This window comes from Phyllostomus hastatus, unplaced genomic scaffold (assembly GCF_019186645.2).
Source record: "Phyllostomus hastatus isolate PE091 unplaced genomic scaffold, TTU_PhHast_1.1 phas_contig_80, whole genome shotgun sequence".
NCBI lineage: Eukaryota > Metazoa > Chordata > Mammalia > Chiroptera > Phyllostomidae > Phyllostomus > Phyllostomus hastatus.
Window position 1 is genome coordinate 26,444,709 of NW_025333960.1, and position 12,503 is coordinate 26,457,211.

At 37.0% G+C, this 12,503-nt stretch overlaps 1 pseudogene; it reads left to right on the forward strand.

Moving 5' to 3' along the window:
* Positions 1–10,011: 10,011 nt before the first annotated feature.
* Positions 10,012–12,503, forward strand: part of LOC123826171 — a 38,111-nt pseudogene continuing 35,619 nt past the window's right edge.

The following is a 12,503-nucleotide window of genomic DNA, read 5'->3' on the forward strand; positions in this document are numbered from 1 at the left end:
TACTTAAGTTTGCTCTTGGAAATACTTTTTCTAGCACTAGTATAGTAAACAGGTAAGAAACAGGCCAGAGCAGATGCTGGTCTGTTTGGAAGTTAATAACAACAGTCAAAGTGAGATACTATAATTACTTGGTAAAGACAGTGGTTGTCAGATGGAGGAATAGAAATGAAGCTGAAAGAGATGTATTAGATTTAATATTAATAGAATGTGGTGGTGGATAGGAAACAGAAGGGTAAGGAAAAATGTATTGATAATATCACTTGGGCGTCTGTCTTGCACAACTGGATAGATGGGCAGTCTTATTGCCTGGTCAAAGGGAAAGAACCTTTTCTGAGAGGAAGAACATAAATTTTCAGCATGTTGAATTTGAACTATAATTGAAACTTTCAAGAGGAGATTTCAGGCAGGCTTTGGATTTGGATGTGGAGGTCCAGAGTTCAGAATAAAAAGAGCATGGACTAGACAGATCCACTTGCAGGTTGTTCTTGCATGAGACCAATGAGAGACTGCAGACAGGGAAGAGGGGAGTAGATGCAGGGCATGCCTACAATGAAACAGTGCATTGAATGAGTGCTAGAGAAGAATATGGCTGCAAAGAAAGAGAGAGGAAGAGCCAGATTGTGGGGGAAGAAATCAGGAGAATGTTGCACTTTTTTTGTTTTCCTCCTGTCTTCAGTACTGTTTTGGAGCCTGTTCATCTCAACATTCTTCCTTTGATGTAAATTACGTTGGTCCAAACTGGTTCTACCACTTCTTTGAAGGACTTTTTTTCTGGCTGTTTTGCTGACTTTTCTCTTCCTTTCCCAAACAAATGTAAGTATGCAAATTGTCTGTTCAGATAATTTCATGTCTTTATCTTCATGCTCCCCTAAGTGATTTCCTCCACTTTGCAATTTCAATGTCACCCGCAAACTGACAACTTTCACATACATATCTCTAATCCTCTCTCTCTACCTGTCTTCAGCTGGACACTTAACATTAATTCATTTCTCAATTGTCAATTATAAAGCGTCAAATATTTTTACATTTTATTACATAATGAAGTCCTACTAATAATAAAATATAGAAATGGAGAAGCAGAATGCAAAATCAAATATACAATTTGTTTCCCAATACACAGATTTTTGTAAATAATTCCATAAAATATGTATGCATATATAAAATGTGTTATACACACATTTATACACAAAATATTTATACATACATACACAAAATATATGTTTACACACAAGTGTGTTCATACTCTTCTACATCTTGGTTTTAAACTTACTGTAACCCATACTACTTTCCATATAGGTATATAAGGATCTGTCTCACTTTTTTATTCCACTATAAAAATGTGCCCTAATTCATTTAACAAATTCTACTCTGATAGACATTTCAGTTATTGCCTTTTTTCACTAGTACAACAATAATGCAAAATCTTCCTTTTATGTGAGTTTTTAGTCAGTTGTACCCAATGTACGTGGGGTTAAATGAGACAATAGAAATTGTTACATCAAAGTGTGTGCATACTTAAATTTGTGTTAGCTATTATGAAATTGCCTTCCCAAAACATTAAACTGTTACAGAACAAACAAGGGGGGTCTTGGGACGATATACTATTACTGAAAGAAGCCCCCAAGTTCGTTATGTCCACCGCCAGAGGAAAGACATCTCTCAATGCCAGAGATTTGTGAAACAGAAAGGAAATGTTTATTTAATTCTATACAAATTTAAAGTAGTGACCTAATGTCTTCATCAAAAATCCTAAAGTCTCTTAAAAACACCCACAAACAGACACAGTCCTTCTTTCCCCCTTTGCCCAGTCCTGAGTACCATATCTCAGGAAAGGAAATAGAAGTCCATGGCTCCGGCAGTCCTCTGGTTATTCCCAGTCAGTACTCCGTCTTGACTGGGAGACCTCCCTGGGTTCCTGGCACCCTCAGCTGTGTTGCCTGGATCTCTGCTAAAACCTAGTGGTGGTTCCCCCTTCTAAAGCTGCGGGGGTCCCCATTCTGGCAAAGGCATGTGGTCCTCTCTCCCAGGGCCATGGGGGTCCCCACTCAGCCAAAACCACGTGCTTCTCTCCTCAATGGCTGCCGTGTCTGGGTTTAAATCCCCGCACCAATCTTCCTCTGTAGCCCCATTTCCGACTCCTCCTACAATCGGCCTCACATGCCAGAACTTTGCTGTCCTTTCCAGCTTTTCTGGTCGCCATCGTGGGTCTGGGCATGTCATGGAGCCAATCTTCTCCGAGCTACCATGCAGGTGCTGTAACTTGGGGGACCTGCCACCCAGTCACATCTTGGGGGGGAGTCCCTTTCCATCCCCCTGGCCTAGAGCATGGCCATAGCTATTAGCATATCTAAGTGACCAGCCAAAGGCTATAGGTATGCTAAATGACCATGCCATGGATTAGCTGCAAAGCTGCCCTGCATGTTCTTGCTCTGTGTGCCCCTTCCCCCAACTCACACCTGTGGGGGAAGAGGTGAAGACATCTTAAAATCTCCTGGACACCTTGAGTTCTGGACCCCATTTCAAATGCTCATTTGGGGCCCCCCCTCTTGGCTGCACCCTGTAACAATACCAACTTTCACATCCACGTTCAGGCAAGACGATGATTTCTTATTTTCCTACTTCCTCCACAGCAGTGGGTGTTATCTACAGCTTTTGTTCTCAAATGCTAATCTGATGTGTGAAATATTTTAACTGTATTTGTTGTACTTATTTGTATATCTAATTCTGACTAAGGTTGGACATCTTTTCTTCTGTTTATTAGCCGTTCTATGTCTTTTCAAGTAAAAGGTCTGTTCATGTCCTTTGCCTATTTAAATGTTTTTGGTTGTTAACCTTGTTATAGATTTGCAATAGCTCATTATGTATTATGGGAACTGAACTTTCATTGTTACACATGTAAAAAGTCTTTATTCTACCTTATCACCTTCCCCACCCCTTTTGGTTATGCTTGTTTGCTATGTACGTGTCTTGATTCTTATACTTCTAAAGTTCATCAGTTCTTTACTTTCTGGGTTCTGGAAGTAGGTAGACATTCCTAACTTCAAAGTATTTAAACTTTTACTCAGTTGTTTTCTTCTATGATGAGCTTCCTTTACAAAACAAAAATCTTTTCTCCATCTCAATTTTTTCCATTACAAGGAGGATATTAATTTTGCTCTAAATATCTAGTTACATGCTCAATACCATATTTTGAATTGTGTACAGTTTCCTCACTGATTTGAAAACCCATCTGTATTTAAGACTAGAGATCTTTTCTTATCCATACATTAAATCTATTCCTGGATCCCTTAACCTATTTCATTGATCTTTTCATCTATTTTCCAATTCCAAAGTGTGTTTTTACTGTTGCATTAACTTTAAACCTTGTCAGGTTTGACTTTACTCATTACTGTATTTTTCACATATTAGAATTTTAATTTGTATTCTTGATTATTTGTTACTTTATATGAAATTATATTGTCAAGTTCCAAAAAATAGAGTGTGGGGAATTTCTTAATCATATTTGATCTTTCTATAAAATAAACAAAGTATAGCTTGCTATTTATTTATGTCTACTTTTTGTCCCTCAGCAAACCTTAAAGGTTTTCAGGATGCAAGTTCTATGTATTTCTTCTCTGCTTCATTATGAAGTAGTTTACATTTATAGTTGTGACTATAAACTATTTTATTATATTTCTTTCATGATATCTCCTAACTAATAACTCTGTAGGTTACTAAACATTGTTTATTAATTTGGCACTCAGTCACCTTAATACATTTTTGTCATTTGTAATATTTTTAATTGATTCTCTTAAAATTCTTATACAGAAAAATTTCTGGGAATAATCATCATGATAATATCTTCTAATATTTATATTTGGTTATGCCACAGAAATATTAAGTAATGTAATAGTGGGATTTTTAAAAATTGTAATAAAAATATGTTTACCATTTTACACTATGCATAATGGTAGACTTTTGTAAGATACACCATTTTATCAAGTTAGTAACCATTTTTTTATATTTTTAAAAAACCTATGAAAACTATTTTTTAAGTTTTAGTTGTTATAATGGTTAAATGTTGTAATTAAGTTTTCTAAAATTGAACCACCCTCTTCTCTCCCCTCTGGTCACTGTCATCCTGTCCTCTATTTCAGTGTGTTTGGTTATATTTTGGTTATATTCCTAGACCAGTCTCTAGGAATGGTCAACTGGTCTCCAAATTCATCTTTCTCTCTACTATCTCTTCTCTCTCCATTCATCACAAAATATCCATCACAAATTCTTTAAACACAGCTATGACTAGGCCAATACCTTGTTCTGAAGTCCACTGTGGTTATCTGTCTGCCATAGAATACCATCCAAATTCCTCAGGAAGGTATTCAAAGTCCTCCACATTGTGTTAACTCATCAGCACTGCTACCTCTCACAGATCTTATACTTAGGTCAGATAGGACTTCCTTTTGTCCTGAGAAAAACTACATATTCCCTTCTGTCTTCTTTTTCATCTATATCTTCATTTATTGAGAATATAGTCATCCTGAAAATTTCAAAGCTATCTTTTCCATGAAGCCATCTCCAATGTCTTTGATCTGGAAACTATTTCCCTTTTGCTGGGCTCATAAAACACTATAGGACTTTTCTATAACATATATATTTTTTTAATTTATTTTTTATTTTAATCATTGTTCAAGTACAGTTTTCTCCCTTTTACTCCCAATCCAGCCCACCCACCCAACCCTCCCCACTTCCCTCCCATTACCACCCTCCCCCTAGTTTTTGTCCATGTGTCCTTTAAATTTGTTCCTGTAAACCCTACCCATTCTCCCCTGAAATTCCTTCTTCCCTCCCCTCTGGTCACTGTCATCCTGTCCTCTATTTCAGTGTCTTTGGTTATATTTTGCTTGTTTCTTTGTTTTGTTGATTATGTTCCTGTTAAAGGTGAGATCATATGGTATTTGTCTTTCACCGCCTGGCTTATTTCGCTTAGCATAATGCTTTCCAGCTCCATCCAAGCTGTTGCAAAAGGTAGGAGCTCCTTCTTTCTTTCTGCTGCATAGAATTCCATTGTGTAAATGTACCATAGTTTTTTGATCCATTCATTTACTGATGGGCATCTAGGTTGCTTCCAGCACCTAGCTATTGTAAATTGTGCTGCTATGAACATCGGGGTGCAAAGGTTCTTTTGTATTGGTGTTTTAGTGTTCTTAGGATATAGTCCCAGCAGTGGAATTGCTGGGTTGAAAAGCAGATCCATTTTTAGTTTTCTGAGGAAGTTCCATACTGATTTCCATAGTGGTTGTACCAGTCTGCGGTCCTACCAACAGTGCACTAAGGTCCCCTTTTCTCCACAACCTCTCCAACACTTGTTGTTTGTTGCTTTGTTTATGATGGCCATTCTGTCTGGTGTGAAGTGATATCTCATTGTGGTTTTAATTTGCATCTTTCTGATAGCTAGCAATATTGAACATTGTTTCATGTGACTTTGAATTTTCTGAATGTCCTCCTTGGAAAAGTGTCTGTTCAAGTCATTTGCCCATTTTTTAATTGAGTTGGTTGTTTGTCTTCTTAGAGTGTAATCATGTAAGTTCTTTATATATTTTGGAGATTAAACCCCTGTCTGAGGTATCATTGGCAAATGTTTTCCCATACAGTTGGTTCTCTTTCAATTTTGATACTGTTTTCTTTAGCTGTGCAAAAGCTTTTTATTTTGATGAGGTCCCATTTGTTTATTCTTTCCTTTATGTCCCTTGCTCTAGGGAACATGTCAGTAAAAAAGTTTCTGCATGAAATATCTAGATTTTCCTACCTACATTCTCCTCTAGAACTTTAATGGTGTCACGGTTTATATTTAAGTCTTTTATCCACCTTGAATTTATTTTTGTATAAGGTATTATAACATATATATTAATGAGCCTCATAGTAGAGACTTCATCACCCCGTTGAGATGCAATCAAGAATATAACATTTGTAAAGAAAGAAACTTCTCTTATATAATTTTATCTCTCCTGTCAACTATCACCATCTCTACAGGGACTCTGAAAAATGAAAGTGGAATTCAATTTTTAAACCTTCAGCCAACAACATAGGGAAGTGTAATTTTTACTTGTTCATAGACTATAAACACACACTCAAATAATAAATACTCTAGGCAAGTATCAATTAATATTTTACTCTAAAGCATGTTGGTATTATCATTATTGAAAGCAGGTTCTTCAAAAATGAAAGTCAAACACTAAAAATCTTAAGACTGTAGAGGTGATTGCATTTTGTTTCCACCAGATATAGTAAGTAACCTGAGGATATAGAAGTTGAAATATTAAGATACTTTGACCTGGGAGGAAATATGGAGTTACTGTTGTTTCTTGAGAAGAGGCTTGATACATGGAAAGTGATGTTTCAGAAACACTACTCTGGACAATAAACACAAAACGGATTTGGAGGGAAGAGTGAGAAGTGCAATTAGAAGTGTGGCACAGCAACACCAGGTGGAGGGGGAGCATGAGCAGATCTCTAACAGAAGGAAAAAAGGCCGAAAGCCAAAGTTGAGATAAAACAAGATATAAATTTGAAAGTATAATGTGGGTCGATTTAGGTAAGTAACAAAGAAAAGAAGAAATCAAGTATTTCAGAAATCAATTTTATCATGCCGAAGGTATAACCTTCAATAGTAGAGTAAGTCCTCACTTACCATCATTGATAGATTCTGTAACCTTAAGGAAGATGAGATATAACAAAATCAATTTCACCATGGGCTACTTGTAAAACAAGAGTTAAGTTTCTATAGCATCATCACCATTAACAAAATGATGTTGAAATGACCTCCTTATTGAAGGACCTGCATGCTTCCAGTTAGCAAGTTGGGAAAAAGTCTGTTGTCTTTCTCATTCAGCTAACCTGGAGACACTTGAGAGTGAGGACCAGGAAGTATCTATGCTTATAACTCTAGTATTCAGCATAGTGCAAGCCATATAGTAGAACAAAGAAAAAAATACTGTAGAACTTAACTAATGATAATTTATTATAAGTAATAAGAAGAACTTAACTTGTATCCTTAACATAGTTCCCTCAATTTGGGATTTATGTTTATGTTTCACTTATTTTTAAATAATTTGTAGAACTATGATATATTAGACAAATACATGAATCTAGAGGTTCATGTACAACATAAAAGCATATCCATGGAAATATATGATCCATGTTATGGGTGCTGTGTAAATAAAAGGGGATGGGACAGTCAGTTACTTTTATTTGGCTCAAAAAATTCAAGATCAGTAGAATCCATCGCCTTTAGTGAAAGATGCTTGTTATTTTGTCTTTTAGGAAGACATCACAGTATCCCAGGCTGTGAGCAAATGTAGAAATGCAGACACTTGAGATGACATTCGAGAGTTTGTCATCTCAAGTGTCTGCACTTATAAGCAGTGACTTATAAAGGAGAGGAAACCCCTTTCCCGGGAACAGCTTGATGCTTGTAAGAAAAATCTGTTAGTTTACTAGGGAGATTCCGAAGAGAAAATCACTCCAAATTTCATAGAATTCCATAAAATGAGGACTGCTGATACGTATGTGGAGGCACAGTTAAAAACCTATGTTCAGAGTAGAAACAGGGCACCATGAGACCACATGGAAGAAGCAAACTTGAGTAGCACAGGTATGTGACAGTGTAGTGTGAGCCCACAGAGAAGTTGGCTCTTCTGGAAAATGTGAACATGGAAAAGTGAGAGATTTGTGTTGTCTGTGTTTTAAAGTACCTTATCTCATTAGCATTAGAGAATAGGATCAACAAAGAGTCAGTAAAGAGGACTGGACCAACCGAGACAATAGGACTGCACAAAGAAAAGGAACCAAGAGGTGCTGACTGAAAAGTGGAGCAAAGCTTAAATGACCTTAGTTGAGAAAAGCAGTTGAATGTATGAAGAACAGACAGAGTTGGAGCAAAAATGTTAGAAGATAAAAGCGTTCTGCAATATAATAACTGCAGGCCACATGTGGTTATTTAGATGTAAATTAACTAAAATGAAATAAAGTTAAAAATTCAGTTCCTCAGTCATAGCAGCCACTTTGAAATGCTCCACAGGGTTTGTGGCTAACCTGTATATTGCACAGCACAGGGAGAGAACATTTCCACATCTCACAGAGCACTTTGCAATAGCACAGTCCTGAGGACATTAAAATGAGTAGGAAGGAGAAAAAAGCAGAGGAAGAGGTGAAGGAGGAGGGATGGTGATTCAGAATCTCCCTTTCCCATTTCTGCCTGATTTCTCACGTGACCAGTCAAGACAGAGGCTGCTCTGCAACAGTGGGGTCTGCCACACCCCCTCTCACAAAGGTGCTGAGAGGTTGCTGCTTTACCAACACTCTAGCTGTTGGGATCTTTGGAGCAGGGCTTTGAGTTAGGGGTGGAGCCAAGGTTGGTTCTGGATGAAGGGGGCCTGTGCAGACCCTCGTGCCATGCCCAGAATTCAAGGTCAGTAAAGCACTCACTTGGCACTCAAAAGCTGCAAGAGTAGGTTCCTTCATCTCTGGTGTCCAGTGAGTCTTCAGTCATTCGTGGGCATGAAATCCTCCTGCTCATATATTGCTCAGCCTAAGTCAGAGGGCAACATCACATTGTATTTTGCTCCACTAATAAGAAATTTGTTCTGACCATCACCTTTTATTTTACTTATTCCTGTCAACCAACTCCAATTATAAGCATTATTATTTAGGGAAAGTAAATATAGGCAGCCTATCTCTTCCCTCTGAACTCCATGAGGAATAGCATGAATATTCAAACCTCTGCTGAGTAACCTTCTTTGTCTCACATCTGCAGTAAATTGACAGCATTCTGCAAAAGCTCTAGCCTCGGATTATCCTTCCTTTCTAGGACATTTTTACCATCCTTTTGGTCAAAATGAACTTCTTATACAATCCAATGGGTCTTTTGTTCCAGACTGCTATTTCAAATCCCATAGACTTCCTGCCACACACAATATTTATACCTGACATTAACAGGTGAAGAGAACATATCCCAAGAACACTGTCAATGCTGCCTGCCTTGAGGGAGTCACTATTTATTTCACAAACTCAAGGTTGCTCAGTTTCCCACTTGCATGTGTGGGCAGCTCTCTCTTCAATGTATTCCTTGTGTTGTAATTGGCTCACTATACAGGTTCTTGGCTCTGTGCTTGGGAATCATCACTGACTTTTAACCCACCTCTCCTGAAGAGGTTTCTGTGTGTCCATTAGTATCTCAGGCACAGATCCTAATCTTAGAAATTATCAACAGAATTTTAATTGGAGGTTTTGATTGTTTCTTTTTAATCTGACTTAGTGATATTTTCTTTAGTGATATTTTATGGCAGCTGAAAAAGGCAAAACTTGAAAGAGAGAAAAAATGTTGGGAGAGAATGTATTCATTTAGAGCCAAAAATGGAGACTTCCCTGGACTTAGGCTGATCACTTAAAGCAGACAACCTCATAATTGTAAGTATCAGAGTTTTGCTTATATGAACTAATGTTTTAAAAATATCCTCCCTCTTAACATTAGCAAATTTTCTGTCTCATAAAGAACAACTTTCAAAATGGCTGGATATTTCCTAACATTGACTGAAATGGAAAGTTTCTAGTTTTCTACTGTGTCCTGAGTATCTGGCTATGAGCATGGGCCAGATAATCCTCTGAATACTATAAGGTCACATCCAGACTCCACTTGGCTTTTTAATATGGGAAGAACCTAAACAACCTGTGAACAGAGCTTAGTATGAAAAGTCCCTATCAACTACAGCATTCTCTATACTCCTGATCATTTTAAATGCCTTCCCTGAAAACCCTCTATAACAGAGTGAATATGCCATCTCCTACAGAGAGCTGCCTTTCAGCTGGAAGAAGGGTGTGTCCCTATCTTTTAGCTGGAAGCAAGGATGATCTCGTCAAGCATCTTCAGGAGACCAGCCCAAGTTTTTAGGGTGGAGATCTAGACTAGTTATACCTACCGTCATTCCTTCTCCCAGCAAAGGCAGAAACACCTCAAAGCCTGCATGTAGAACATCTACTGAGAAGTTGTTTTAATCAGACATCAGCTGATCAAGGGGGAAAGAAAAAGAACAGAGAAGAGCAGACACGGTCTTGGATGTAAGAGCAGCCAGCAGCGATGGACTGGCGTTTCGGAACAGCTGCAGTGCTGTTCATTTCTCTGGTAAGTGGATTCTGTTAAAAATCCTTCATGATCACTCTTTTTGCAGCAAGCAAGAACTTTTTTAATAGTGTATATTTATTTTTAAAGCAAGGGGAAGGGAGGGAGAAAGAGAGTGAGAGCAATATCAATATGAGAGAGAAACATCCATCCATTTCCTCTTATATGTGCCCTGACTGGAGACCAAACCGGACACCCAGGCATGTCCCCTGACTGGGAATTGAACTGGTGACCTTTTGCTTTGTTTGATGATGCCCAATATAGAGCCACACTGGTCAGGGCGACAAGTCAGAACTTTTAGACAATGTTGTTTAGTATTGTTTCTAACCTAAACCTACTAAAAACTTATGTTAATGACAATGTGATTTTATGAACAAGATTTTTAAATAGTTTTTCTGTCTTTAATTGAAGACTCAAGATCATATTAATACATCAGTGTCAACTCATCAGTTAAAATCTCTGACATCAAAGTCATTGCTATGTCACTTAGGGAAAATATTGAATGTGGGGTAGTTATCTCACTCTTTAATAGCACTTTGTCATTCAAATTCTCTTTTGCAGCTGGGCTTTTAAAGTAATATCATGGACAAGTTCTGACTTTCAACCCAAACATTTTTCATTCTTTTGCTGTCTTTGCAGGATGCATGTAGTGCTGTGCTTCATATTTGTTTTTACTTGCTTAAGTTTTAGCTGGATTGTTGGGTTTCTGTAATAACAAGCTAGATATTTGACTCAATGTATGCTGGTTAGTTTTAGTTCAATTCATTAATTAAGATGCGTCTTGACCAGTGGATTTAGTTATAAATGTGCATCAATCAGCTGGCAGCTTTAGAGCCAAGTTGCCCTTTAAACACGAGCTCTAGTCCATGGACTTTCTAAGGAACATTTGGGGTCAATGGATGTCATAACTTGGGATGTGGCAGGGCTAATGAGCATCATGCAGTATGTGTGTGAACAGGGGGGAATTTATTTGTCCATTGTGAAATAATAAAATACTTTCATTTTTAATTTTATATAAGTTTGATCTATTAAGGCCTATTAGAGCTGCAGTTGATTAAAGATTGTTCAGATGCTTATGTACATTCACAAGTCTATAAGATACTTATTTGATTATATTTATTATTATTTTTAATTAATTACACCCTATAAAATGTCTTTAAACAGCCATCTTTCAATTAGTCATTCTTTTTTAAAAAGATTTTATTTATTTATTTTTAGAGAGGGAAGGGAGGGAGATAGAGAGAGAGAGAGAAACATCAATGTGCAGTTGCTGGGGGTCATGGCCTGCAACCCAGGCATGTACCCTGACTGGGAATCGAACCTGCGACACTTTGGTTCGCAGCATGCGCTCAATCCACTGAGCTATGCCAGCCAGGCCTCAATTAGTCATTCTTCAGTAAAATGTATCATTTTATCAAAATCATGTATCCTTAGTGAACTTTCTCTCTTCATACACAGGTTTCTGGGCATTTGTATTCTATTTTATGAGTCTGGATGAGTATCTTCTGTGTGAATAATTTGTTTGTTTTTTGCTGTATTTTTCTTTAGAATCAATCACAAGTTTCTCACATGCCTTATGAATATTATTTCTCAAAGAACTTATTCTATGATGAATTCAAATGTTTCACTTTTACACATTATTGTAACATTTTTGTAAAACATTTCAGTGTCTAAGATTTGGAAAATCATAATTTATTTTCACTACTGATTTTACCAGATGATTTAGATAAATATGCTTTGGAGTTATGCTATTTTTGCTTTAAAATACGTTTTTACTCTGAAAATTAACCACCACTATAGAAGACATTTCCACTAATCTTTTTGCTAGCCTGTGAATGTCTACTTTTACAGAAAAGAAAAAGAAAGGAAAAGGAAAACATTTATGTAAAGCATTTACATTCTCTGCTCAAAGTAAAAAGTGAGGGAGCATAGTGGACAATTTTGAATATCTTTAAGACATTTAAACTGATCACACCTTTAATGCAAATCCCTTTGAGAAGTGGACAGCCATCTACTTGCATATATTTTGTGTAGTCTGCTCAATATCCTGAAGCTATAGGCCTCATTCAAATTAATGGGTTAGAACTGGGAGAATAAAAATGAAAAATCTGCTCTTACAGAATTCAGCATTGTCAGGTGATTCTTCTACTATTTAGACAAATCTCTTGGGAAAAAATAGCTTGCACTTATTATAACACAGCAAGCTAAGTAAATGTTTTTGATTTACATTTATTTTTTGTTCTTTTTTATTGCCATGAAATTTTTGTATGGGGGTGGGGAGGGAGTATTCTAGGCCAGAGAACAAAGTTACCTAAGCACCAAGTACAAGAAGTCTCTGAGAATGTTT